This window comes from Alligator sinensis, unplaced genomic scaffold (assembly GCF_000455745.1).
Source record: "Alligator sinensis unplaced genomic scaffold, ASM45574v1 scaffold449_2, whole genome shotgun sequence".
NCBI lineage: Eukaryota > Metazoa > Chordata > Crocodylia > Alligatoridae > Alligator > Alligator sinensis.
Window position 1 is genome coordinate 561,600 of NW_005842831.1, and position 5,163 is coordinate 566,762.

A 5,163-nucleotide genomic window follows, 5' to 3' on the forward strand; every position below is an offset into this window, starting at 1 on the left:
CGGGGAGCCCCGCACCTCTGCCGCCCGCTGCCCCGCGCCGGCTGCCAGCCCGTGCCAGGGGGCAGGGAAGGCTGCAGGCGCAGGAGGTGGTGGGCAGGCAGCGGGTGCAGCTCTTGAGTGTGGGAAGCAAAGGGAATTGAGGTAACAGCAGTCCTGCCAGGCCCCAGCCCCATCTCCGCTCCTGTGCCTAGACTTGGGTGCCAGCTCTGGGCCGCCTTTGTAGCCCGAGACGCTCGGCTGCCCAGATCTGCAGTCGAATGGTTGTGAAGCTTCCAGGGGGCAGGGGTCTGCGAGGGCACAAGGGTGCAGCTGTGGGGAGCTGACTCCCTGCAGGACAAGGTCAAACTGTGAACTCCAGCTCTGCTCCCTCCTCCATACCTGGGATGCTCACCCACGTGGTCTCAGGCAGGCAAACGTACATACCTTTCATCTAGGAAGTTGCCTGCTGTGAGCAGTGCAAAGTGGGACTAAAGTGCTCTTATTTCCCTTTGACCTCACTGCACCTGGAGCACTTGGCATCCCTGAGACTCGTCCACCAGGACCTTTTTCCTCCCAGTATCTGCAGCTTTTGTCCCTATATCACAGCACTCTATTCCACAGGGTGAGAATACGATGAGAAAACTGTAGGAGCTAAGTGCTTGGAAGTTAGGAAATTGCAACATCAGTGCTGCACCCACAGGTTTACCTCTGGCCTACTGGAAACCTGTGTAACTGTACAGCTGTCTGAGTACAGGTTCACACTACTCAAACAGCAAGTGGTCAAAAGCATGCAGTATTCCACTTTTACAGTTGTTCTGCTGTGGGATAAAGCCGAATTGACACGTAGCTATCCGTTAAGGTTACTGTAGAAGTTGCTCAGAGAGAACCTCCCAATTAAAGGTAGATTTCTGGTTACTGGATCTGACTTTTCTTCTAGTTTGTATAATCCAGATAACTTTGTTACATCCTGCATATGCAGTTTATCCTCTGCACATCCTCCTTCCCCCCCCATACATGCTATATACTAATCTATAGTCTTGCAATGCAGTCTGTTCTTCTGCTAATCAGATTTTGTGGGACAAGCTACACTTTCATGGGTGGATATACAAGCTAGGACACCTGCTGTCCCCTGCGATGTGATGTCTGCAAGGAGCTTACAAACCTTTCCCTGGTGTGGGACATGACTTCCTAGATGAAACATCTGGAGGAAATTCTGCTCGTGACCATCTACTTTCTTCTCTATCTCCTTATTTGCAACTTCAGAACATCCCTATGGCAAATACATGTTTAAAAAAAGTAAACTTGGAGAACACATATAGGAATAGTGGTCTTTTTAATGGTATGTAGTGGCTGCAAACAGGGAAGAGGCGCTATTATGATCAGCCATCCTTCCACAAGCTACCAGTGGTTCTCCAAGCAGAGTTTGGGAACAACTGGTCTATGTGTTTCTATTCTTTCACTGTCATTCACTGATATAATCTAGGTAACTTTTAGCTCTGATTGTTCTTCAGGTTGGATTTTTCTTTCTCTCTGCAGCCTGCAAAAATGGGATGACAGTCTGAGCTACAGCAGATGTTGAGCCCACCTATAATAATGAGGGTCCCTCTCTACAAGCTGCTGTGCCCCTCCTTGGCAGTGTCAAATGCTCTTGACAGCCACTGAAATCAACAGGTGTTAAGGCTACAGAGGCCTCTCTAAGGGTTGGCTACATAATTTTCCCTTTAGGGTCTAATCCCAAGCCCACAGGCATTGATGGAAAGGTCTGTAATAATCCTTTGTGCTCCTACAGACCTCTTCATTCAAGAACTTTGAAAGGCACCGTAGAACTGATGAACTCAGCTTTCTACCACCATTGTCACACCAGAAACATGTGCTTGACATATGAACATCTTCTGTTATCATTGGCTGCCATCCTGCAGGCAGAAGCAAATCTTTGATCAGTTTGACAGGATTCTTGTTATCAACAATTGATTAGTTCTCAATTTCATCTATCAGATACACCCACCTAGCTTCCATTTTCCCTGGTGCAGAGGGGTTGTCTTGGATATCACCTATTTCCCTTGAAGCTTCTTTAAATAGGCCCCAGCGTTTCACTGTGACAGGCTGCTCCCAAAAGATTCTGCATTTGTGCCCTTTTTATTTTCTCTTCTTTATGGTGTAAAAACAAAAGCCTGAAAGTTCTTAATATTTCTTCAGAAACATCAGGCAGATCTGTTTGCATCTACCTGGCTTTTGTGGAGGCCTCCTTGAATAAAACATGGGTCAGAGTGTTCTTCAGCTCTTCACTGAAAAGGCTGGAAGGATTGAGCAGAGTTTAAAACTAGAAACAGAAGTGTAACTACCCTGAGCAAAAATTATTTCTCCTCTATAACCTGGGGCAGATTACCTTAATGTTTTCAATGTCACAATCTTACTGTATCTCTGGCCCATCCACAGGATGCCTTGTCCGTGCTGAGTGATTGTAATTCTAAACTGAAAAGTGTGCAGGGGGAGAAATAATTTTAAAAGAACCCATGAGCACTTCGGAGCTTCCTGGCTATCTTTCTCCACCCTCAAGAAATGCTCACATATTAAACAATATGGCTGTTAAACATTGACTGTCTTTTCGAACTGCAAGTAACTTATTTGCCCTCCATTTAACTTTGCTAAAGGCTATATGATGCATCATTTCCTCTTGATATTTGGCTTGTCTTCCTCATTTTATGACACCCGCTCAGATGGGATTGGTTAGGTTTTTCTCCTATCAAGGGAAGAGAGGGATTCCCAAGTAGACCCTAGATAAACCAGCAGGGCATTGTAAAACTTCTTCAGACAGGTTCAGTAGGGGTTATTGGGAAGGACAGTTGCAGGGCAGGGTCTTCACATCTGTAATAAGGTGTTGGTTTTTTGTCACTGGACTCTCCAGCATTTGTAGTTACTGGAATTGGTTGAAAATAGGGATTTCTGTTCCATAAGAAATCCTGGTATTTCAAAATCTGCTTTTGCCCTGGGTTGAGATGACTGGTGATACTACTGAGATGCTCCATGGACTAGTGTGTGTGGAAATCTTGCACTGGGAAGTTCTGTTTCAGCACTTCTTTTTTGTTCTTTTGAAGTGAAACATTTGATTTTGTTGATTAGGCCCCTTGCGCCCCTCTTCTCTACGGGCTGCAGCCCCCAGCTGGACGACAAGTCCTGTGCTACATTATAGCTGGGTTGTTGGTTATAGCCGTGTTGGTCTAAGGCAGGGGTTCCCAACGTTTGTGTCCAAGGGCACATTTGAATTTTGAAAGAAAAAGCAGCAGGCGCCAAAATGAATATTTAAAGTTTAGAATTTAGATCAATCTAATCATCTCACCCATTACTTAAAGTTGCATTAGATCCACAACCACAAAATGCAGCTTCCCTTTTCTTACAAAAAATATCTATGTAAAAAATATTTGTTGGAATAATGATTTTTACTGATCTTGAAAATGTGTGCGGACACCTGAATAAACTTTGTGGGGGGAACACCATGGCTCCCGTGGGCACCATGTTGAGAACCGCTGGTCTAAGGACATAGGTAGGCAAGGTTTTTTGGGTAGATGTGATATCTTTTATTGCTGCACTATAGTCACACTACTCCCCCAGGTTCCATATAGGTTCAGGTGGAGAGGATACAGCATTGCATGCTGAGTCTTGTTGTCCAGCCGGGAAGCCCATATCAGGGAGAAAAAATGGGAGTGTGATCCTTTGCCTCTCTCTTGTTAATTTACTCTATAAACACCTTTCAGGGGGTTCTGGAAACATCAGCATGCATACAGAAGGCCATTTTGCCTAGTGGTTAGATGTGGGCATCACAAAAGCTAGAATCTGTTTCTGGATTTACCCAGGAACAGATTGTGTTCCTAGTTTCTTGTGTAACTAAGTCCCTCAGACCCTCTGTGCCTCAGTTTCTTTATACCATGAAGATAAAGATATTTAGCTACTAAAAACACTTGCTCTTTCTTTGAGCTTTTGGATACATTGCTCCTTCATACACAACAAAACTGCTAGTCTTTAACTTTTGCTGGTCAAAAAATACAGTTCTCTGAAAACTAGACAGCCATATACAGCTTTGTGCATGTGTCATCTGCCTACAGGCTGCCTGTTGTAACCTTAATTTGCGCTCCTTGTTAGTGTGGATTAGATGCAGCCTTTAAGCGATCAAGTACTATTTTTTCCCCCTCCGCCCATGGGACCTGGCCACTACTCCCTGCACAGGAGGGTTGGTACAAGGTTAACAAGTTCCTATTAAATAACTTACCATGCTGCCCTGAGCCTTAGCCTACTGCACACATTACAGACTTTGCTTTGGTCTGCAGAGCATACAATTACTTTCCTTGTGGGTTCCTCTTGTCACCATGATGTCTAGGTGCTTCACAATCCTCTGGATTCATCTGTACACCACCCGCCCCCCCAAGAAAAGAGGGGTATTGTCTGCTTTTCACAGATGGAGAGCTGAGATGGAGATTGAGGTCAAGAGCATCTACCAGTCATGAGGACTCAGCTTGAGACACCCCAGATCTGACTTTTCAGAGTACTTAGTACGAGGTAGATCTTTATGTGCAGAGCTGTCATTGAGTTCAACTGCAGCTGGAAGTGCTCAGCACTGCTTCCCACCAGAACCTAGAGCAGTGATTCTCAGTACCCCTTGCTAGACTCACCCCTCAAGGAATGGCAGCTTTTGGTTTTTCACTCAGTTTTTTGACTACAGAAGAATAATAGAGCAGTTGTGTTGCAAAGAACTCGGAAAGCTGACAGCCAGCCAGAATGTTTTTAATGCTATGAATTCCTATGGGTAATCTTGTGAACCAGTTTTCACACACCTAACAGGGCCAGCATTGCATGGCACCCCGGGGCACCCTTGAAAAGATCTCAAGGCATCCTCAAGTGCGGTGGCACCCTGGTTGACAATCACTGACCTGGAATTCCAAGCTGAGCACCAGAAAATGAGACGTGCAATTAGTCACTCTGCAAGGCTCGGTCTAAGGGACATGCATAGTGTCCCATAGGACGGCTGTGGCAGAGGCAGGGCACCACTGCCTTTACTGTGAAATGATCTTCCTCATACATGCAGTCCCCTACCTTGCTCATTCCCTCCCTACCTTCCAACTGCTGCTACAAGGGAGGAAGGGGCCCTGTAGACATTGGCCTGCTTCCCCACACAGGCCTGATTTAACTGGA